The following is a 25,241-nucleotide window of genomic DNA, read 5'->3' as shown; positions in this document are numbered from 1 at the left end:
CCAAATTCCAGCAATGGCAAAGTTATGTATTTTGTGCACCAAAAATATTTTTCCTATCCCTCAGCAAAGAATTGAATGAATGAATGGTTCTCCAAAAAGGGAAAAACTTTGTTACATGCCAAAAAAAATGCTGTGGAATTTGAAGTTTGTTTACTACTAGTTCGGGTATACACAAGAGTATAAAGTAATTATTGAAGCTTTTCTCTGTATTTGTAGTTTGTTTCTATTTAGTCACTAATGTATTTTGAATCAAAGATATGGTGGAGAGTGAGCACTCAACTGCTTTTAAATTGTCTCTATTCATTTCTCTTTTCTTGGATTCAGAGGAAAGGAGAATTAACTAAAAAATACTTAAAAACATTGTTAAAAATATGTTATTATCCACTCTTTTCAGAATTAGAACACTGTCCAGCACAGATTACTTCCAAAGAAACAGATGCAACTTCTGTTTTTCTAGTGAGAAAGTAGAGGTGTGGGGGTTGTCCTTTGTGGGTGAGAGCCAGAGGGGTTTTGAACAATCGCAGCTTCTGTGGAAAAAGTTCCAATGTTCTGGCTAATTGCTGGTGTAACATGCCATTCATTTTGCATCCAGTGTGAACATGTGTACTTTGAATATATTTATATCAAAATATAGCAAAGTGCAGAAAACAAATGGTAACTTCCACACTGAGGCACAGCACAAGAAGGGGTCATGTTTTTCAGTCAGATTCTTTCTAGGTCATCAGTGACTTGAATGAAGATGTCAGTATCCTGCATCTATTTTCCTCTCTTGCCGGATGTCTTAAGGTGAGATAAGCCTTCTCTAGCTGCATGAATCCTCTTATCTATATTGTGTTTTTTGTGTATAAGCAAAAAAAAATTACCTGTCTCTTGGCAAACTGAATGCTACTGAGAAGTTTCATTTGGCTTAAACTTACGTATATTTCTTAAAGAATATAACAACATATTAGAAGTAATATCTTCAGTTTAACTTCTTTTAAAATTTTTTGCAGAGGGGATGATCTGTAAATAAGACTTTGCTGCAAATATTGCTGTAATTATAATACTCAGGAATCTTTTGACAAGAACTGACAATGACAATTAGTATCCTCAGTAAAATGCAGTGGTTTGGTTTTGATTTGTGGTTAGCTGTGACTGCAGTGTCAGCTGGAGGTGCAGTTTGCAGAAATACTTCCAAAATAATGATTCATTTTCACTTCTAGTTGGACAGCTTGAACTGGGTTCAGGTTTGGTTCAGCACTCTATTTTAAAAAACCTATATCTCATAGTGTTTCTGCACTTCAAAGATTCTCTTGTTCTTTCCAGCATCATAGTTACCTGATTGTAATTCTTTCATAAAGAATGGCTCTAGAAAGCCAAGAAATAAATAATTCATGATGTAACCCCTAAAGATCTGTTTTCTGGATAGCTTGAAGTCTGTAGGCTAGCAGGGGGCTTAGGTTACATTGGGACATTTTTAAATTGACAGTCACACTTTTAAAATGAATAATTGCTTTTGATAATAATAGCAGCCAGTCTGCAAGGACTAATAAATTCCACTGAGTCACCCAGAGATATAGCTTAGTCTCCTTGGAATCCATAATGCATTTTTAATCTGACTATTATGGCTCCGTGGTACCTGCATATTCCATTGAAAGCTTGAAAACCATTCAATTTATAATTCAGTAGAAATTGAAAGAGTCATATATCCTGCTTGGGTTTCTTGAACTTTATTTTCTTGGCTTGTAGCAATTCCCAGAGATTGGGGGAAAAGGCCTCACTTTTTTCGACCTGCTTCTTTAATCACCCACTTTCCCTTACTGAATTCTTCCTTATCAGTAAACTCTCGTTCCCTCTCTTGGCCTATAACAATTTGGGTGCTTTGTTTTGAAAGTCTTTTTGGGGTCCAACCCAAGTGGTGGACAGTCTATAGGGTTATATCTACATTAGCAAGTCCCATGGCCTGATAGCAGTGAATTTGTAAAGGAAAAACAAGGGACCTGGCACCCGCACTCTGCACAGTCCAGTGTTTTTCTCCTTATGACAGGATCTCGTCTTGCCACCTAAACTGACTGCCCCTTAGCAGTGAGAGCACATTTTAGCACAGAACTGTGTTTAGAGCATGTGCGTGTTCTGAGATGTGAACAAAAACAGGGCAAGGGAGAACAGTCACAAGATTTATGAAAGGAGACTATTCCTGGTCTGGGCTAAAATGGTGATATAGATGTGCTCTAGGTGTTCCCAGCTGAGTGCAGAACATGAAGTTGATTGTTACTCTGGTTTTTCTCCTTGCTCTTGAGAGAAAATGAAGTGTACTACTACTTTTTCTGTGCTGGTCCTGGGACTGAAGGCAAATTCCCGCCTTTTCTTCCTCCATCCATCTAGGATGGATTATAGCTGTTCTCCCTCTTTTGTATGTGTGTGTGTGTGTGTGTGTGTGTGTGTTTTTCCAGTTATGTATCTTTTTTATGTTCTGTTTCTCCTCTATGGAGGTGTGAAAGAAAGCTCTCAACTGAGCATTAGTAAGAGTTCCAAAATGATAAAACTCCTGTGTTTCTGCAGGGCACAGAATGTTGTATGAATGCTTGTCATATTGGCATTTCAACAATCACAAAACATTTTCATGTTGCGATACCCTGTATAGTTTGTCATCACTCATACTTCTGTTTTATGTCTCTTCCATTATGTAGCCTATTTATCCTTTTTGTGTGGCATCCAGAAGGATTCATGAATAGTGACCTGATTTAGTTTTGATAATTACTTATTTGCTTGGAATGGAATCAAGACTATGTGTTATTTGATAGGAGGTACCAAACAGCCATCATGTCAGGATTTTATTTGTGGTGTGGGCCAAGTTTCAACCAGCAAGAGAAGAAGAAAATGTGCCTGAATCATCATCATCTCTTCAGGTTATAGAAATCATGTTTTTCTTTAATGACCCTCAGCTGAAAGTTGCTCTAGAAATACTAAGTATTTTACTGATATTAAATAAGGGTGAGTTCACACCTATTTGAAAGATGTAATTAAACCAACTCTGGGGGTATATACATTCAGAGCAACTAAAAAACTTGACCGTGGATAAAAGTGAACCCATGGCAGGCAGAGCTAGCCAAAGCTGTGACCTAGAATTTCTTACTCCAATCACTAAACCACATAGCAATAATTTGATGAATGTGCTTTAACAATGGGTACTCTGGAAATACATTCTCCTGGTTGAAAAAAATGTTCTGCATTTGGGATGCAAAGACATATCTCGTCTTTTGCTCTGAAAAAAGAACAATTTTCTGTAAAAAAAAATAAATAAATCCTAGACAGCTAGTCCACTTCTGAAATTTATTTGTCCCATTGAATTTCCTCCTCTTTAGAGGGCTGACTAAAATCTGGACACATTAAGAATAATTCTCCTTTATTCCATGGTAGTGTTTACCTTTGAGCTAGTTTCTGCCTTTTTCTAATGAGCCAACTTGGCTGCTAAAGATGCTGGCATTCCCCAGGGCCTCCGAGAAAGACAGTCTCTTGAACCATTTCCTTTACCCTGCTTTGCAACATGGACTTTAGGGGAATAGTTTCACTGTTTATTGGAACTGGGATTAAGAGTGGCTGTGGTTTGAGTGACACACACTACTGGAGAACTGTAAAAGCCTTGATTTAAGTTATTCCTTTCTTTTCACACTATTTAGACAGCATTGTAAAGTTGCACTCCTGTTGAGAGTGAGAAACAGCAACACTGCAGAGCAGTGACTTTAAAGAACCTGGCTGCCTTTTGGCACCTTGTCATTTTGGTTGTGATATGTTTAAAACCTTAAGCCCACTCAGTGTTTGTCTGTGGAATACTTATGGAAAACAAAAATAATGCATTTCCTATTCTTCTTAGGACCAGCTATGTTTGTTACAGTCAGTTAATTAAACAATTTAATCTAAAGTTGATGCCCTTTCAAGCTAAACTGATCACTGAGTGAAGGTAATGAAAACCAAAACTTTCGACAGCGGCTTTGGATCTCTGCAGTAATTTGGGTTTGTTTGGCTATGTGTATGTTTGTAGTTTTTAAGTGTCTGCCCAGGCCCTAAAGTTCCAAGTGTAAGCTAATAATTCATTACAAGCTTTACACTTTAAACATTTTTTCATTTAAAGCTCTACTGTTACTGTCCAACTTCTCCTCTTGCTGCAAGGTAAGTATAGGCTAGATTTGAAGTGAATATTGTTTTTTCTGTGAGATTTTGTTTAGATAAAAAAAAAAATCCTAGCTTATGGCGAGTGCTTTGTTTGCAAACCGTTTTGCTGCATCTTACCTGGAATATCTCCAGCTCCCTTTTTTCCACTGGCTGTTTGTAACAGATTTCCAGGACTAATAAGCTACCCTTTCTTCTAACAAGAGGAAGGCTCTGGGTTTGCCGTAATTGCTCCTAGCATCCTGACTTTACCTGGAGTGCTTCCATCCCCTGGAACGAATCCAGTGTCTGCTCTGCAAACCACAGTGCATAGCTTTGGTTGTTAAAACTACTAGAGATTTACTTTCTCAAATATACCTGTAGGAGAGTTCAAGCCTTTCAGTGCTTACTAGTATATGAAACAGTTATTTGTTTTTAACTCTACACTTGATTCCTATTAACATTTTGGTTAAGAAATTATGTTTTACAAGCTTGATAAAGTACTTCTTTAATAACCCTAAGCTTTGTTTTTTTGTGTTATAATGTTTTAAGTATTTATAGTGTATTTCAATACAAGACAGCACAGAACGTATTTTTTTCTCTTGATCCCCCTTAGTCTTCCACTTCTCTTTAGATGAAAGTTGCTTTAATTTATTTACTATGACAGATTTGGTGTAAGTATTTCCAGATTTGTATTTGCAAGTGATTTTTTGAGAACAATGGCAACTTTGAAATCCCAAGCTAAAACTGCTATGTAGTAGAAAAGCTTGTTATAATTTTATGGCAGAGCAAAACTGCCAGTTTTTGTCTAAAACCAGGAGTTTGAAAAATATGAATTTATAAATTACTAAAGGTATCAGATTTATTGCCTCCACAGCTGGAATACTTCTGTGTGTCTAAAGAAAGTACAGCAGTGTCTCTCTTTGGTCCTAAAGGGATCCATGCTAACTAGGCTGTTCTCGTCTGTATCTCATCTCGCTCATCCTCGTTACTTTTGGTGCACCTTAATTATACTTCTGAGAAGGCCAGGCATCCAAGTGTGGGAAATGGTTTTAGGGACTTTGTCTCAAAATTTTTTTCTCAAAAAAATAACACATAACTCTGAGAACCTAATATATAGTTACCACCAGTTACAGGCTAGATATGAATCAATAATCTGGCTCATGAGTTCAGAAGATGTTAGGCCCATTATGCATTCTTTTAAATGGTACAGACCAAAACTAAACATAAAATGTAGTAAGTCATTGCTCATATGCTGTTTCACTAAAATGCTGAGTTTGTTTAATTTTCATATTTGCTCTGATTCATTTAACTATTGTCTGCTATGTTGTGATCAGCAACTTTATCAATGTGGGAATCTTTTGGCCTGCTTAGCATACTTTAACTCATGTAGACCTGATCATGTGAGGCATTTGTGCAGCATGGAGCAGTCTGCCTGGACTGGCTTTTCAGAATACTTCATATTTTTCTGTCAGCTGGATATAAGCCATTATTTGCATGAAGTTTCTGCTGAGAAGCCTTGGGAAAGAACAGAACTGAAACACATCTTTTGTTATATTCTGCATATTCATATGAACTCCTATTCATCTATGTATTTAGAAAAATGCCCAGTGATTTACACTGCCAATGAAAACAGTGGTATGTAATGAATGGCTAATCCTTGTAATATACTGCTTCCATATGATCTACAGAACAAAAATTATTTGAAGAAATGACTTGGCAAATAATTTTTGAAAAATTAATACATCTGAAAAAGTTATGACAAAACTTAACAAAAAATTTAGATTGAAATAACTTACCTGGTTTTACTTTGGAAATTTATTTCTCCAAGACTGCTTTATTTCATGGCTCTGTTGTGCTGTTTTCAAATCTTTAATAAGTGTATCAATAAAATTCACAGATGTAGATTAGATTTGTTTTTCTTCATCTGTGGAAGAATACATCTTCTTTTTATGTTATTTTTCCCATGACAGGAATATACATATATGTCTCTGGTTACATACAAGTGTGTGCTCACAGCTATTTATTTTCCTTATTAATCTTTTTAAGAGAACTCGTCAAAATGCCTTTTGAAAAGCACATAAATTCTGTTGCTGCCTGTTCTATTAACTTAATAGCATATTCAAATAGTTGAAGGAAGGAGCAGATTTTCTTTAAAAAAAAATATTGCTTTGAGCAGTTGACTCTTTTTACCGCAGTGTTGGACTATGCTGTCCTTAATAACTTTCCACTAGTTTTCCCCTAAAATATTTAAGATTATTATAAAGGAATGATTTATTATAGATTGCAGTTAACTAGATTTTTTCAAGTAGTGTATGCTATAAATCTTTGAATAGACTATATCTATATACTCTGACAAACTTTCTGACCACTCAGTTTTCTTAAGATATCAATTTGAACTTTAGCCACAGTAGCAAATGGCTACAGTGAATACCTGTATTTGAATATTTGGACCAAAAATACTGCATCTATTTCTACAAATCCATTAAACATGCACTGTAAAATATTTGCTAATGTAGTGCAATCCTTACATAATTGCCTATTGGCATTTGCTGATGTGTCCTTTCTCTAGGAAGGCAGAAATTTCTTGTTTCCTTTTATTTTGCTGTAGAAATACAAATTACTTACATTTATAAACAAAAACCAAAACCAGTGTGATCACAGATCAGTAGCTATATGATGTGGAGAACTGACTTTTGGTGTCAGCACCATGTACAATGGACCTTTGATGAATGATTGATGCCGTTTCTATGTTGCTGCTGCTCTGCAAGATGTTTAAATCATTGTGTGTTTGTAAAGTCTGCTATTTTAAATGAGTTTCATATCAACACCAGAAAATGTTTGACCTGATTTTATTAGATAGCTTTGCAGCAAAGGTCAGGATTTGGTAATATTATTTATCTTCTTTGCACCTTGGATAATTAATCTGATGGGAAAGGACTGCCTTCACCTACCTCAGATGGCTGTTAGAATTCTAAATGTATTACTTTCTGTGAGGAAACGTGAGATCTTATAGGAACACCCTCTAGAAGTTTGAGTTTTCAGAACTCTTGTTTTGGCTATATTTCCATTCTCTACTCGGTGCCCTAACTTCTCCCCTTGCTTGGGGAATTTGTTTTCACTGTTGCACCTGCCAATCTTTTCATTTTTCCAAAAGAGCTCAATAAACTAAGAATTTTTAAGCATTTCAACTGCTGAAGTATCTTCCTGGAAATGAAACTTTGAAAAGCATGTTACCGCTTGGATTAAGAAGGGCTGCATTGTTGCTTAGAGAGCTCCCATAAATACTGTGTTGAAGCATCTCATAAAGAACAACGGATACTGGGAAGGAAATTAACAGTGATCTATTGATTTCTTACTACACTTCTGAACTGTTTGTCTGTTTTTCTGCTTCTAAATAATGAATCAATACACAGTAAAGTCAGGATCTTGAAGAATAAGTGCTGGTATGCATCTTGTGGTTATGGCAATAGATGGGAGTTGGGAAGAGCTGTATTCTTAGTCTTCTTTCAGCAACAGAACTACTCTAGGGAAGTAGACTTAGGAAAAGGACTTAGGAAAGTCCCTTCACTTCTGTTGCTCTTCATTTCCTTTGTCTCCCTTTTCTAGCTGGATCATTTGATCTTTGTATCAGGGACTATCTTTTGTTCTGTGCTTTACCAATGCTCAGCACAACAGGGCCCAGCTTTATAGTCCACTGGATCCTTTATATCTATGTCGATCCATCTATTATATCTATTATTGTTGTCCTATAAGTCAGTTGCTAAGATCGGAAATGATTATATTGTGTAGCTTGATGTTGATGGGATGTATGAGGGATCCATTCTCCTTTTCACCTTGAACTGTAGTTATTTAACTCCCTTGCAACGCCTGCTTTTGACAGAGAATAAGGATATTAAGTGCCTTTATAGTTCAGTTTTTCTCCTCACCTTGAGGATGAACACAGGAGGGTCCAAATAAGATTAAATGTTTGGGAAGACTAAGGATAAAACTTTTCACAAAGAGGGCCCAAGTTTTGAATCAATTTCATATCTTGTGACTAAAAGTCATCTGAGAGCTATGCTCTGTAGCATATGCAAAATGCTGTTATGCATTACTGGGTACATTAATAACAGTCTGATTGGACAGGACTGGGGTAAATTGGGGTGGCTTTGTGGCAGTCTCATTCAGCTCAGGGTTGTTGTTAATGAGCTCTTGCTATGCTATATGGATTGTGTAGTAGCTGCTGAAAAGGAACAGCAGCTAGAGAAGATAGGAATTTGGAGATGACACTAGAAGTCAGTTTTCATGCGAGTGGAAGATGTGGTTACAAAAATGCTGCAAATAATTCTTTTGAAAAGGAGCCAATGTAATTGAGGAGTCTTCTCATCTGCAGTACATAGAGCAGATATTTCCCAGCAGTATCACAATTTGGAGAAAAGTGTGATGCAAAAACAGGGTAATGTTTCCCCTCATTGCTATGTTGCTTGTAATGCAGAGGAATAGGAGGGGAAAAAATGAATTGGTCTCTTAAATGTTTTCAGTCATATGAATTACCTGGTTTGACAACTTTTGCTGAAGTACTTCCACAGTGTTTAGAAAACACAGCCTATGGTGAAGGGTATAAAAAAGTAAAAGGTGCTCATTGCAAAAAAGCAAGCAAACAAACAAAAAGCCCTGAAGCGATCAGTTCTTGGTCCTGTTTTCAAAGGATCAAAAGCACAAAGTATAGATTTGCATCTGACCTGGAATGTGTCAGGGTTTGCCCTGGCTGATCTTTCTGAAACAAATAGAGGAATCAAGGTTAGAAATGACCAACTGGAAAAATACAATGATCAGAAGAAGTAGGGAATGCTAGTTATTGTGCCCAGAAAACAAAGAGATTTTGCCTTTCGGTAGCCAAATTTATGCATTCAAGAGTTTGGCTTCACACATATCTCTTTCTTGCCACTCATTTGGCTCTTAAATTGCTTTGAGAGGAACTTTTAAGCATATAAAGAGATTTCATGATGGGATCCTGAGTATTTCCAAGCTCAAATACACATTTTTGCCCGATGTCTGCAGTAGTATGTAGCTTTGCGCTGGCGTAGAAGACCTATTGGTCAAAGATTAGATGCTGTGTTTTCTGGTGAGTGTTTTCTAGTATATTTTATTGATGTGTGGGCTTATTTGCTCTCACTGTATTCAGTATTTTTCTTGGGAAGGAATAAAAAAAATCCTTGTTATATGTGTCAGTTGTCTACAAAAAGGCTTACCTAATTAGTTGACCAGTCATCCCTGCAGATATGGCTGACATATGGTTCAGTTCCTTCAGGCTTGCGTTTTAGCACTGTGTTTAACTGTTTCATTGTGCGTGCTCATATTTCTTCCCTTCTACTGCTGTGAAGTAGAAACCTTATTAAAAATATACTTCATGATACTAGATACCTCTGTGGATAATGGGATTTTGCATAGAAGTGTGGATCAAAACCTTCACTTCAAAATGCTGTGAGGAAGGGAAGATATAACTCTTCACAGAATTTAAAGCCGGAAAAGACTATGAAAATGTTTATTCTGACCAGCACTAGTACACAGGCTACTGAATTTTGCTAAGTGTTGTATAATCTTTGCAATATCTTTGGCTAAAAAGATCTTCTTGATGAAGAAAAAAACCCCCAAACTCTGCAGCAGATAAGGCATCCGCCTTTCCTTTGTAGTTGGTTCCAGTGGTTAATCACCCTCTTCACTAAAAGTAGCCTCAGCCACTAACTACCTGTTCATGGGGTATTTTTGTTTCTTCACAAGTATAAAGCTTTTTTTAGTACACAGTACTTTCTCTATGGAGATTCTTTTATACTGTAATCACATTGCCTGTTCATTTTGCTAGACTAAATAATTGTAGGTCTTTGATACTAAGTAAAAATTAATTCAAAAGCTCTCTTCTATTTTCATTTCTTCAGAGTTTCTCTCCTGCTACCCAACTCCCCAAACTTCAGCTGATCTCATTAAAATATGGATTTCAGCTGTACACAATATTCCATTTCACCTCACCAATACCATATATAGAGATAAATCACTTCCCCAATACAAATCGGTACACCTATTCTTGTTTATTTATCCAAGAAATTGGATTGCTTCAAGTGCATGGAAGGATCATGTTGGTTTCAGATTCCTTTTCATAGGCTTTCCAGGACAGAGTCCTTTTTGTCAGTCCAGCTGCATTCCTTGTTTCTAGATATCTAAGCTTTCTGGGATTTGCAGAAGGAACTCTTTTACAGGTAATTCAGTGGGTACAGAGAGACAGGGGATTTTATCATCTGGCATTTCAAAAGACATCATAAAGTAAAATTTGAAGTTAAAGAAAGTTTCTACCTTAATTTTAATGTTTTAACCACTTCTGCATTCTTCTCTTTTCTGTCTCTCCATATCCCTAGTCTCAAATCTGATAGATCTTCTCAGTAATGCCAGTTTAAAGCCAGGTAATATTAGCTGTTACATATCACGCTTGCAAGAAATGCATGGAAAAATGGGAAGATGAATGATGTACTTAAATGTTGTTAACTTTGTCTTGGTTATGTTTATGCTGAATCAAGGAAACACTTAAAGAAAAAATTGATCAAATTAGCATATGCACTGGTGACTTTTCCCCACCTCTGGTTGAAGCCAACAGTTGGAAAGCAATAAAGGAAGGTTCGCAAGGTGGAGGAGTGACATTCTACACCTTAGGGGAAGATGCTATCAAACACGAGTCTGTTTATTAATGACCTGCTCTCACTTTTCCAGATGCCTCCCCCTCACCATACCTACTCCATTCCTCCCTTCACAATTGGTGCATATTACATTTCATGTTGATTTAACTTATGATTAATATGATTAGCTTGGCTCTTGCTCATAATTTGAGGTAACTAGGTTTCATGCTTCCCCAGTAAGAAGGTTCTTACAATTGTATGTTTGAAAGAAGGAAATAGGCTAGACTTTTCCAAGTTGGAACCTCAGTGCATTTTTGTCTGTAGGTCCCATCTGGGAAGTTTATTTATGCAACAATTACATTGCTAAAAACCATGCATGGAAAGAAAAGCAAGACTGGGGACATCAAGTGGCAAATCTGGGTATTTTGTCTTGATATCTGCAGGCTACAGAAGGTGAAGTGATTTTTAAAAATTAGATTACTGACTCCAGAAACTTCATTTTATCAGCTGATAAAGCTGGAAAATCTTTTCAAACAATTAACAAACTAGAAAATGGTGGCTGATATTGCAGTGCTGAAAATTAAGGTGTGTTATCAAGCTGCATTTAATCTTTTTCAAGCATTTTGATTCTTTTTGATATAATCTTTGATTCTTCTTACACACAGAATGCAACTATTTGATGCATCTTAAGAAAAATGTAAAACAAAGCCTGTCTGGAAACATTCCTGTTGCAAACAGCCTTCATTGCTGCTAAGTGCTATAGGGTCACTAACCTCTGCCCTGAGGTACTAGGGTATGAATTACTATCATACATCCTAGTAGCCCTACTAGTAAGATATTTTCTGTGGAAGGCCTTAGTGGGAGTCTAGTTCTCCAAATTTCTCTAAATTATCTGTATGGATATTCACAGAACCAGGATTTTGTCTAGCTCTTCTAAGTATTGGCACTTAATAAATCATTGGAGGTCATTTGTTAATCTTGTTGGCTATTTAACTGGTTGGGACAGGAATACTGGAAAATGTAATGCAAGGGGAAAAATGACACCACAGCTGTGCAAACAATGCTAAGTTGTTGTTCATGCCCTCCCCTCATATTGATTTGCATCCCCTTCCATGTGGTCAGAGAATGCTGTAAATTGCATACACTCGATGTGCAGAAACAGATACAGTTCTAATGTGGATTATTAGGAGCATAATTCATTAATGATAGTTTAAAGAACACACTGAGACTCGTTCTGTTACAGTCTTTAGAGCACAAGCAGTAGTCTGAGGGTCCAAGAGGATTCTAAACTATGATCAGCATGACACATACTAGTAGGTGTATCTTAAACAGAGGAACTGCCACAGGACTATTTTTAGTGTAGCTATCAGATGTCTTAGGATGGAAAATTGCAGAGCTCTGTTCCAAAAGATCCTATAAAGTCAGACAGGATGACCTCAAAATATAAGTAGATTTTAAGACTGTACCATTGCTGCCAAGCATGAATACATTATCAGAAAAAATGAAGGGCAATTTGTGCCAGTCACAATGCAGGAGGGAGATAGGGAGATGCTTTCCTTAAATTACAGTAAATCATAGATTCTTTAGTTTTGTTTCAATGTTTCTTTGTTTGTTTTCCTGATAGTTCTTGGGGCCCAGTCTTAATACCTCCCTATCTACACCTGCATCATTTAATTCCCTACCTATTTTAAGCCTTGGCTGTACAAACTGAGCTGGTACATTACTGCCACATAGAGTTCAGTGCCAGCTACTGTACATTTTTTATAATCATCCATATAGTTTATGGCAATCAAAAGATCCTTACACAGGATCATTTTTACTAATCATGCAAATAATTGAACTTCGTTTTTAAAATTCTCTTACATGCACATTCCAACCAATAAAACCATTAAAGTCATGTGCACCTAAGGACCTAAATAAAAACTCCAATAGCAGGTATATATGATAATTGCCACAGTTATTTGAAATACAGAATATATATGCATGTACAAATGCATAGATGCGTAATTCTTGTAACTATACTGAATTGCACTCTACTGAAGAAACATATGCTGAAGATTGTAATGAGAGAACTAACTATGCTGCAAAGCATGACATGTGGCTCCATGTTCTTAATTTTAGTAGTATCTAATCTCTCTGTGACAGTAATGCACCAGCTCAGTTTGCACAGTCAGGTGTAACTTCTTGTTAAAGTCAGCCTTGATTACATGAAAATAGAAACAAACTGAAGATATTTCTTTGAAATTCCTTCCCAAAATCATTTAAAACTGCATGTGGAAATGCTTGCATGGATTGAAGAGAAATGTCAGTTTATTTGAGGACAGAACTTAAAATGTCATTCGTTGGATTTTCTGGAAGTGTGATTCTGGAATACACTGGAATTGGTTTTCTGAGTTTTCCTGCCTATCTTGGTTATGCAGAAAGAAATTTGTTTTTTTGTTGTGAAGTCATAGTCTTACAACTGAGTGGCTGCATAATTTTAATTCTGTAGAGAAGTTTTAATACCTTAGTCTTGTTCTATTCATGCAACAGTTGAACAAAATTTAGTTCTAATCCATCAATAATTGAACAAAACAAAACCCAAATTTTGGTGACTGACAGAGAAATGCTAAATAACAATGTCTGTAATCTTGTATGTGTGCACATCACCTAGTGAAGTCAGAGACTCTATTTCCTGCAGTTTACAGGCTGTAATCCATAAGGTTACTTGCAGGTTACACTGTGGAGCATCTTAACTCCAGTTTGTATGTTACATTTTTAATCATTCATAGTATTAAAAGGAGCTATAGGATTGTAACTTTTTTTTTAATTGTCTATCTGGGACCTCTCTGAAAATCATACATTTCGAAAGATGGTAATGTTAAAAATCTTTTACCATGCTCCCTAGCTGAAATCTCTGGTTCTTTCCTGTCTCAGAGCATTTAATGTACTGTGATTGTAAGTATCCATAAGTTTGACTTTCCCTACCCTAAGAATTTTGTTGATAAAATGTTTACACTTTTTTGTTGCTTAATTTTCTTCCCTCTCCTTTGGCAGCTTTCCTTAGCTTTTGGCAGTTTCAGTTCTTTGTCTAAGCTGTCCAGTAGAAGATATTCTTTTCTGGGTACATCTCTCAGAAAGGACAACTTTTGTTGCCTCGCACACAAGCCTCATAGAAATCCGCACAATGTAGTCTTTTCAATCACCAGCCTATGTAAATCTGTAGGATCCAAAGGAGTCTCCCTGCTATCAAACTGTAGCAGAGATGAAAATCATCTCTTTCACGTTACCTTCAACCTTTCATTACACATCATATTAAGCAATTAATTATCAATTAACTAGAATTACACTGCGGACTGTTGAGATTTTTTGCTGCCAAAAGTGCTGTGCCCCAGTCTTATTGTGCAGATGTAAGATGGCCCATTCAATGAAAACCTCAATACTTGTGAAATTATCAGACATATAAAGTGACTTTTGTACCTAATGGGTAATAGGATTCAGTACTAATGTCAATTTAAATGGTAATTTATTAAGAATAAGATCAGTAAGAGTTCATTTGACTTTGGTGGGAATGGAGTTAAAATCCTGCTCAAAATGCCACCAAATCTCCTGTTACTTTTCTTTAGCTTGTCCTTGCTTCATTACGCCCAGTTTGTCATTCAGTAATGGTTAAAATTGCACATACTGTATTAGTTTTTTTTCTTTAAGTTACAAGTGCTTACTGCTCCCTTGCAACTTTCAACCTGTGTCTAATGAGCAGAAATGCATTGCATTTATAGTAGCGGCTGCTATCTTCTTTTGTTCTAAGTATGCATTCCCTACTGCACTGTTCCTAGCCCTCAACATATCCAGTTTCCAAGTGAGAGCTGTAAAAGGGTTATCTTGAGGGGAGATGTTTTCTACTTTACTGGGCCTTTTCTGACTAGAAATCCAAGTAGGTTTTGAATATAAACTTTCTTTAAAAAAAATCAGTTGTTGTTTTCCAGAATATTCTGAAGCAAGTCCTCTTACTCACATAACTCAGTTGAAGTTTAGCTTGATTCTTATGTGATTTAGACAGGTTAAGCCACTACTAAAACTATTAAAAATAAATAATTTAAATTTAATTTAAACTATTAAAAATAAATAATTTAGATTTAAAAATAATTTAAAAATAGTGTCTTTCCCCTCATACACAAGATCAATAAAGATGGTAAGTCATTCCTATTAATAACTTGTATCTAGTAACATGACTGCACTGCCACAGCCTTTTTGCTTTTCCCCATAGATCTTGTAAAAAAGTCTTTAAAAATGAAGTTGCTGAATTCTCCTATTTCTGATCCTACAGTTAGAAGTCAGAGTCTAATCTGACACAGATGGTAAGTAAATTGTTTCTTAGATTGCCACTACTAGAACTGCTGGGTTTCAAATGATAAGCCTCAAACAACTTTAAAAAGCCCAGAATATAATAACTGTAGAGTTGTACTCAGGATTAGAAGTGATAGATTGCAAATCCAAGGTACAGTGGCAGATAACATTGAACAAATGTTTATGCTGTTTTTTTAAGCTTTTGTACATAGATAAGCTTCTGATTTTACAAACATGAATTGAAAATAAGTATATCATTGACCTCCTGTAAAGCAGAAAGGAAGCAGAATGTTAGTAAAATATGCAGATAATACCATATTCAGAGGAAACTGTAAATGTTAGAATGGGCTGAGAAATAACTACTAAAATAAGATGCTTGAGTAAGGAATGAACAAATTGATTTGCCCTCCGTCATTGGTGCTTATATGCCATCATTCTGTTATGGAAGGATAGTTAGAAACTAAAAAATGCAGGAGGATGGCAATAATGTCATCTTGCTAATGACTATCCAAGCTAATGTCATAGCTTAGATATAAGTTTATTCAGTGTTTTGGCAATGAAATATGTGTGATGCAAGCTTGGGTTGTGTGTGTAGAGGATAGTGGTGATCAAAGCTGGTCACTAGACTGATTTTCAGCACCCAGTTACTGTATTAGGACAACATGGACAGACTAGAGGTATGCAGAAAATATATGCAGAGGAAAGATTAAGGGCCCAGTTAGCAGAGCACGTTAGCAGAGGAAAGAATGGGGAATTACTTGTTTCAACCCCTGAAAAAAACTCTCTCTGTTTTGGCTCAGCAATAAATGAATTGCAGAGTTCAAGGTAAAAGTCTACAAATACTTGAGGTATACAAACATTGGTGAGTGAAGGGAGTAATTAGATAGTGGTATAATAGAGACCAACAGGTTGTAGTCAAGAAAGGAAGCCTTTATAGTGTGCTGATGGTGAACTCTATTAGACTGCAAGCACGGAGGCAGCAGAACTACCTTTTAGGATACATCATTGGTTTGGCCAGAGCACAAGCAAATGCACAATAGGGATCAGTCTTGTTTTGGCACAGACTATAATGAGATGAATCGGAATGATTTTTTTTCCATTTCTAGCATCTGTGATATCACTCCTGTGAAAATATGACATTATAGAAAAATAGAGAAAAAAATCCCTACTCTGAGGTATTTCCTTAGTGTACTGCAGCGATGGAAAGTCACTATACTGAGCTGTCTGAGCCTGAAGAGTAAAACCTTCTTCTGCTGTGCATCACAGGCAATGACAGGCCGTGACGTGGGCTGAGATGGTAATTAGGTTTCATAGCACGTATATCTGTTGTCTCTTTGCAATCTATTGCCAGAATGTACTATTTTAAGAGGTGAGCATATGTCTGTTGAGGATTGATCTGAGCTCGCTAGCTAGGGTCTTGCACACCACCAAACAGCTGTCAGAAACACAGAGAATTCAGCTTCAGTCCTGTACCGAATTTCATGCAAGCAGCCCCTGCACCCATGTGGAGTCCTATTTATGGATCTGTCTGCTCAGAGCTCACTGAGGGATGTAAGCAGACACCGGGTTGTTCCCCGTAGCTGTTTTTCATTATGGGAAGGGAGATGGTCCATCTTGAAGGTGGATACAGACTAGTGGCCTACTGATGAAATACTCCATCTGTTGCCAGGCTGCTTGCAGATGCCAGAAAGAAATGATAAGGTTTCTAAATTTGCATTAAATTCCCAAATGTAGAGTTTGGAGAGTATTATCCTGCAGAACTGTGCATTGCTCCTGCTCAGCTTTGTCTACATCCTCCTTTCCCTGTTGTAGGAGCACGCAAGCCTGGCTCTTCCAGAGCAGAGTTTCATCTGGGGCAATAATAACGCAGCAAAGCACAGGGAGGAGAGAGCAGCCTCTGTGCCTGTGCCGTTGCCTGTGCCCGTGCAGCTGGGATTCCCGGCTTGCCCACCAGCCCGCCAGGGTTGCAGCCCCCACGAATGAGGGCTGTCTTCTTGGCCCCTTCGCGTTCTGTCATGTGTACTGCAGAAATTTTCTCATGAAAAAGTTCACAAGGGTAAGGATGTCAATTCTGGGGACTATCAGACTCTATCAGTTTGGGCTTATGAAATCCCAGTCCTTCTTTGTAACTCGGTTTCATGTCTGGAGAACAGCTATGTTTCAAGGTCCTGACCCCCAAAGTGACAAACTGACAATTTCAGACAATTTCTTTGTCATCTCTAAGATGCTCCAAAGATGTTCTCTGATCAGAGAGCAATAGAAAGGTGTACAAGGGACCAAGCCTCCCTGTTTGAACTAATTCCAGCATGTGCAGTCTTGGAAAAAGTGAGCCCTATGCAAAGTCTTCAGATGATGTAAACTGGTGTGATTTCAATGATGTTTCAGCAAGCTGAAAATCTAGCCCTCTCCTTTGCACTTGTTTCATAGATTAACTTCAGGCCTTTCAGACAGATTTCTAAATCAACTTGAAAAGATAAGAAAAAGTGTATGTGTTTCTCCCTGGTTGTTTCCTTTACATTTCTCTTTGTAATATTCATGCTTTTGTGTTGCCCTCTCTTTTAAAAGATCCTATTATAAAACATCATATTAAGATAAGAGTTTTCAGAAGTCAGTTCATTTGAAGACACTTTTTTCCACAGTACAGTGCAGAAATAGACTGATGGTAAATCACTGGGCATTTTCAAGCTCCAAATAATCCAGACCTTTCAGAAAATTGACCTATAGGATCTTCCTAAACAAATGAAAGGACATAGCTAACCAGGGAAATTAAGTAATTTCCTCCCTGATGTGATATTGCTTTTTTAAATAGTTCTGTATAAAATCTGACTAATGCTAAATAGGCTATCATTTAGAATCATTTCAAATAAGAAAATGGTAAATCAGAATTTTTCCTGTGGGCAAAAAGAGGGTTGTTGGGTTTTTCTTCCTCTTAATAAATAGGATATGAACTCTGGCAAATTTTCCTGTTAATTTAAACTGCTACCATGCTGAAATCCCTTCCTAGGAAATAACTAGGGGAAGAATACAACCAATAGTAAGAAGTCCTACAGCTTGGTGCTATAAAATGTGTTGTGTATTTTTGTTTTATGAAAACCATGGATTTTGCATTTCCAGCCTTCTGGCAACCAGTATGTTGCTCGCATCATTCATGAGAATATCCTAATTCTAAGACTGGTGTAAATGACTGGATTGTTGTTATTATTTATATAGTGAAGGTGTTCATAGTTCATAGATTTATGAGCTAAAGGTGCTAGATCCTGAACAGGGCTGATCTGTAGTAGGAGGGTGTACCTGCTTGCAGGAATATACCCTGTAAATATATAAAGAATAGATGACAGTAATTGTTGAATGACACAGGAAAACTGGACTAAAAATGAAATCTCCTGAAATCCAGGTCAGGATCCTGTCTGCTAAGCTGGGGTGAGTGAACAAGCTACTAGTCAGTTCTAGGGTGAGGGCAGAGAAGTAGCTGGAGGCGAGAGACTGACAGAGGCAGTTATGTCCAGATCTGGGCTCTGAGGAGCAGCCTGCCATTTTGAGCATAGGTGAAACAGTTTGCGGAAAATGAATACTGGTGCCAATTTTAATAGCTGGTTCAGGAACTACCTCCTGCATACCTCTGGATTCATTAGAGATTATATGTCTGTATTGAGTCCCTGGTGATTTCATATTACCACACTCAACAGGTGCCAGTGAAACTACTCTGATACAGTGGAAATCGCTTTGACTAAGTAATGGACAAAAGATAAAACTAAAATGCTTTATCTGATTGCTTTACATTTAGGGATTTGAAAACCCAGGCTAAATCTGGAGGTGGCCACTCTTTGAATTCAGCTTATTTCAGCTGTGGGCCCAAGTCCAGGTTCTTAAAGACTTGTTAGAAAGATGATGAAGGCTTCAGTCAGGAGTGCTTTCCTTTGGTTTTATACTGTCTGACTCTGTTGCAATAGTACAGTAGTAAATCAGGTCAGAAGGCTCATACATACAGCTTGTGTCTTTGAAAAAGCTCACTGTGTTGTCATGTGCAAAACAGGAAATGTGTAATGGTATGAACCCCAGAGGAGCAAGTCCAGGGCAAACTCTTCTGACCTCTTGGAAAACATCCATCTGAACCTCACAGTGAAATGAAAACATACAAGTTAACCACAGAAGTTGAGAAATATCCTTGCCTGCATTGTATTGCTTTAACATAAAAAGTTTTTACATGAAAAGCAGAATAAGTAATCACACAGCCTGCAAGCCAATGCTACCATGGAACTGTCTTTGTGTTGTTTTTCTTCTTCTTAGAAGCAGTATCATATGCTAGGTTGCTTTCATTTTGTGAGCAAAGCGGTATTTCGCAGTGAATGACATTCTCATTTCTCTTTTAGCTTTGCACACTGGGAGATACTGTTGTTGTCCGCAAAGAGTCTAAAAAATGTAAATACCAAGGAGGTAGAGACATGGTTCAGATTAACTTGAGCAAGTAAAAGTTAGATCATCACTTAGAACTGAGTAGAGATTGTGATTGAGAACAGAGATTTTGCTCCAGAAGTGATCTCTTCTGGACCAGACTAGTTCCCCTTTGGAGGCAAACAACCCAATGCCATTTTGCCTCTGTCAGAATGAATATAAGGCATTCTTAAAAACAAGCAACATTTCACTCTTGTCCTGCATAGGTATAACAGGAGGGTGCAAATCCTGTTCCTAGTGATAACTCAGGCAACATTCCTTAAGGTACAAGGACAAGGTTTTATCCCTGATTAAATTAGAATTAGAGGAGGAATACACCACTTGAAATTCCAAAAGCTAAGTTTTAGTTTTCATATAAGCTAATAGTTATTTTTAATTGTTTTCAAAAGGCTTGGGAATATATTCTAAGAAACCACTTAAACTTTGGAAGTTTTGTATATTCCAACTATAAAGCCTACTACGTAGAGATCTGCTAAATATTCGCAGACTTGTATTAATTTCTTCCTTTAAAATTTTGCTTGTTGCTGTAGAGTGTGTCTTCACCTACTGGTAGAAACAATATTACTTTAGGAGCCTTTCAGTTAAACACAATGCTGAAGTTATTTAGTGGAACATAAATGTTTAGCTCTGCAATTTGGTCTGTAAACATTTAAAAGGTTGGAATGTTTATCCAAGATGTCCAGGCTTCCAAAACTTACAAAACTGATCTCTGTTTGCAATCTTAACGGGGATTAGAAAATGAAGAGGCTTACTCATTTGAAAAGGAAGACAAAAGACTCTTCTCTAGCTCTCATCAATGATTAGGTTCAGTTCTGTTTCATTTTGGAGTTTCCTTGGAATGAGTTTGCCTGTTGTGAACTGATTTCCAAACAGAAGTGGTTGGGATTAAGATTGTCCCTGGAATCTCAGTATAAACCCAGGTCCCACTGAAAGGAGGGAAAGGGATTGATGCAGTTAATATTGCTTTTGTAAATGTCAAGCTGAAAAAAGTTTAGGAGTTGCTTCATGAGCAATTAAGCTGTAACTGCTATGAAAATGGCAATTTCCATAAGAAGGGAGGAGCTACTGTCACACAGATGTGACTGTACCTTATATGTTGTCCTTCTTTATTATGATACTGCTAGTGAGTCACCACACATGTAAGTAAACATGATTGTTCTTAATTTTGTGGTTGGTTACTTAATGTTTCAACAGAACTTTGCTACACCTGACATATATTGTATTTGTAAAGGGCTTATTTTGGTGTAGTAAGTAGAAATGTTATTCTGCTTATTTTTTGTCTGCCTTCAATGCACTAAGATGCTGAGTCCAAGCATGGACATGTAACATGATTCATAGCATCATCAGATCAGCTGCTGAAATCTTCTAGTCAGTTCAGAGGGCAATTGGCAACTTTATGTAGAGGTTCAGCAGCAGAAACAGCAACAGAATTCAAACAGTAGCTCCAAAATATTAAATTAACGTTTTCATAGTTCAAAAGAAGGCTTGGTTCATGTTATGATGAAAGGACAAGTGAACTGTCAGGAAGGCCTTATTGTATGAAATTTAGTTCAGTTGTGATTAAAAGTTACACAAAATTTTAATGAAATGACCATGTAGAAAAAGTTGGTTTCTCAAACCACAGAAGGGGTTAACTGAATAGCTGCTGTTTGACAAGCTCTAAATCCAGCATCAGGAACAAACTCAGATGGGTTTTAGTTAAACATAGATTGTCCAAGAGAGGAACTTATAGTTATTTGACATAATTCTTTTAAATATGTTTAAATGTAATTATTCTCATAGATATTTCATAGCTGTGCCCATAGATATAATTGCTGTAATTACATAAATGGCCACTTGAATTCTCCAGTGCACTTCTAGTGATTGGATAGCTGATATTACCCCATGTTTTGAGTTGCTAAATACCCTGAGGTGGCTTTATTTTGCAAACCTTTTTCATTTTTGCTATTAATGCAATGATAGTTGCACAGCAGGGGCATAGTCATTATTTTAAAACTGTGAAAATTCACTTTATAAAGTTCTGGTAGATAGTAAAAGGACTCCCTCTATTGGCAAATCCATGTGTAAATATAAGATAGAAGAAGAAATACCACATGCATATATCTTCCTGTGCTACTAGGATCTTGTGAAATCTCAGAAGTTCGACTGAGATTTTTAAAAAAACTAAACAAAATCTGCAACTGAACTGTAAACTTTGACATCTCCATAATTCTGGTCTATTTACATCTGAGTGACAAATACACTACCTTCTCTTTAACACCTTTTTTTTCATTCCCTGCTGTGGAATTAAATTAAAATTGAAGGAAGCTGGAATGTCAGTGGCTCATATGTTTGAATGTTAAATATTTGGGGAGGGGTAGCAACACAACTATTTAAAGAAAAGACAAAATGCCTTTCCCTCTTTCCGGAAGATGGAGGGCTCTGACTCACCATGTCATGCATCTTAATAGATTGGGGGTCTGATCTTAACTGCTATCATGAATCTCCTGGTACTTTATGCTCTGAGCCATCTCAGATAATAGCTTTTGCTGATATTAGCTGCTTCATAAAAGTCACCAGTTTTTTGGGGGGGATATTGCTCCTAAATAAGAAAATGCAGGTCTAGTTCTGTGTCAGGATATAATGGGCTCCCTCCCTTACAATCCTAATCAAAGGAGGCTTGTAGGGCTTAAAGTAAGGATGAGGAGTACAGAACCAAAAAAAAAAAAGGCATTTGAGGCCAATTCTAACCATCTAGGACTGGCTGAATTTGAGAGAGAAGGAAAGAGAGAGATGAATTCTTCAGCAAGGGTCAGCTGCCATCACGTCTGAGCCTTTGTTCTGTAGATTCTCCCCTGGTCCATGTGCAGAGCCCCAGTGAAAGGACACTACCTATGGATCCTGGGGAAAGCATGCCTACCAGAATTGTGCAATACCCAATGGCTATGCTACTCGCTCACCACCAGGCGACTCTCGCTCTCTGCAATTTAAAAGCAAGGAAATCAGTATTTACTGATTAAATGTAGCCAATTAGGCAATGTTTGTTAGAAAAACTCTCTATAACTTTAGATCTGAATTTACCTTCTTATCTTTATACAACTACTGCCCCGTTACTGTCAATACTGAGAACGTAAAACTGATTTTATTCAACTCTAGTTAAATATTTTGTAAGAAAGCTCTTTGAGGATCTGGTCCCTAATCTGTGGTTAGGGTGCTTACCACAGAGGCTGGCAGACCTATGAAAGGCAGCCTTTCAGTGCTTTCTTTTCTTAATGGTGGCAGAACATTTTGAGCAATCTTGGGTGAAAGATGCTTTGAATTAGGTGGTTTTCCCTAAATGTGGGAAAGGCTCCTGAGTGAGTCAGGGCTGAGTCATGGGAAGATTATGCTACTTCTGCATATGAGACATAGTTTATGTTCCAAGTGTGATGTCCCAAGAAGTGCTTTGCTACAGCTGGAGGCTGCTGCAGCCAGAGGCGCAGTTTGACAAGGTGCTGACCCCTATCGTTACGGAGGTAAAGGAGCCCCCCAAAACTTGCTGCATGTAGACGACCCCCACAAGTATCAGATTCAATGATCAGAAGGTCTGACAAGTTACAGAATGATTATTTTAAATTACGTTTTGAACTTTGTATTTTGGTACTCTGGGAAATTTTTCAAGCCTTTCAATTTTCCCTAGTAATTACAAAGAAGAATTGCATGTATAGGATACCTATCTTCATGTAGTCCTTATGGCTCCTCATGTTTTTATCCTCACCCAGCAGAAAAAGAAGTGATATTTATTTCCATTTAGGGGGAAGGAAATCTGAAGTGCAGACAGACTAAAGTCACCTCTAGGCCTACAGTGAGCCAAAATTTCCCAGATCTTGCTGTTCATTGAATAGTCATATATCTATATCTCCATAATTGTTGTGGCATACTTAAAATACTGATAAGCTATATATCCTTTCCCCACAAAATTACCACATGGATAAGAAAGAGGTCATACAGTAGTTGAGGAAATAGAAGTAGTATTGCTCAAGATGGTGTACTAACATAGGTTTTAAAGGTGAAGTGAGAAGAGCAGAAGACATAGAAGTGTGTTCAGGTCCAGTGAATAGCAAACAGTAAAGGTGAAACTCAAAAGACTGAAAGAAAACTGTGGATGAATGCACTGACAGGAGGAACTGTTGGAGGTGTCAGACAGAGAGGTGTCAGAGCAAGAATCAAGGCTAAATAAAGCTTTGTGAGTGAGGTAATTCCAAATCCAGTCTTCCCTTCCTATGGGAGGGAGCAAAGTGATTAGAAAATAAGGAGGAGATAATCATAGAAACATTGCTGTAGACAGAGTATAGAAGAGTTGGATAGGAGGTAAAGAGATACAAGAGTTGAGATAATTTGCTTTCTGAATTGTTTCCCAAACTGTAAGGAAATAAGGGTCAGTTAAGAGTACAAAATGTCGCTTTCAAGACTTTTCACAGAAGGTCAGCACATCCTTCTAAATCTTTAGAATATGAGTATCATGTCTGTAAACATAAGAATTGTCAAGTGTTTGATGCCACAGGAGTAGGTGCTTGTAATAATAGTTCATCAGTCTGGTGGTTCTGCCACCATTAAGAAAGATGGTTAAGATGGTTTATCAGTCTAAATACAAGTTATAATGAAGGTCTTTTTCTCTAATATTTTAATCTTAATTTCTAGTATGAAAAATCCCCAACAAAGAAACTGTAGTGCTTAAGTAATAGGAACAGCAATGCAATACCTTGCTATTGAAAATAACCGAAAGACCAGTAGTAGGTGGCATGAGTCTACTATAGCTTATAGGGAAATGCAGCTGTTATAATTACTGGAGCTAACCACTGTCAGCTTAGTACAAACATCTTGCCTTGTGCAAATTATAATGGAGTACAGGAAGTGCTAGAAAAACTAGCTTCCCTCTTATTTGGTCTATATCTTCTTGGGAAATCTGCTGCCAACAAAATATCCTTCAATTGAAAATACAAAGCTAATGTTTTGAAATGTGATGTTGAAATATAGTATAATAGTTGGGTAAGTCTCTCCAACTTCCTGTGCATTTTATCGGAGAACTTTGCTTTTTTTCCTACCAAGAGGAGGAAATCTCTGCTCAACTGCTAAACTGATTTGAGCTCTCTATGATATTGCTGGGTCAGATTGCCTCTGAGTTGCTGCACTTTCCATTTCCTGAAGACAAAAAAAAAAAAGAGGTGTGTATCTGTGTTTATGTTTTATTAAGCTCTGCCCAGAAATCTTGTGGGGCTGCGAAGTGAAGAGTTCAAAATGATTCCTTAATTGCCACAGACTTGACACATAGGGATAAACAGCAGAAGTAGATAGTCCTTTAGTACTAACGGTTTCTTCTCCATTCAGTTTGCCATTTGTAAGCACTAAGGAAAGATAAATCAGAACCCGAAAACTGTAAGATATTTTTAACTCCTGACTACTTGCAAATTATTGTAAAATCTGTTAAGCTTTTCACATTTACACCTCTCAGGATGTCCCTGAGATTAGAATTTATTTTGAAATGAAAGCTTTTACATAATTGCCATATAGTACTATTTGGAATTTTAGGAAAGATTCTATGTATCACTGACTAATGATGAAGTTCTTATCAATTTCCAAACAAGGTAGTTCTGTGGAAACCCATTCAGAGATCACCCAATTGAATTACCTTCAAAAGTACTAGCAAATATGTATGTATTTTCCCATACT

At 37.1% G+C, this 25,241-nt stretch overlaps 1 protein-coding gene across 3 annotated transcripts in view; it reads left to right on the top strand.

The window, feature by feature from the left end:
* ANXA11 (annexin A11) overlaps nucleotides 1-25,241 on the top strand; it is a 72,521-nt gene that overhangs the window by 9,819 nt on the left and 37,461 nt on the right. The window contains exon 4 of one of the 3 annotated variants that reach the window (XM_067299857.1): nucleotides 703-786. The exons of 1 other annotated variant lie outside the window; for it this stretch is intronic. The gene's annotated coding sequence lies outside the window, so the exon portion shown is untranslated. Of the gene's footprint in view, nucleotides 1-702; nucleotides 787-20,688; nucleotides 20,693-25,241 lie in introns of those variants that run through there. One more of the 3 variants, XM_067299860.1, reaches the window with a different exon arrangement.

Source organism: Apteryx mantelli, chromosome 7, assembly GCF_036417845.1.
Source record: "Apteryx mantelli isolate bAptMan1 chromosome 7, bAptMan1.hap1, whole genome shotgun sequence".
NCBI classification, from domain to species: domain Eukaryota; kingdom Metazoa; phylum Chordata; class Aves; order Apterygiformes; family Apterygidae; genus Apteryx; species Apteryx mantelli.
The sequence above is the reverse complement of the archived record's forward strand: the minus strand, read 5'-3'. Positions and strand labels throughout refer to the sequence as shown.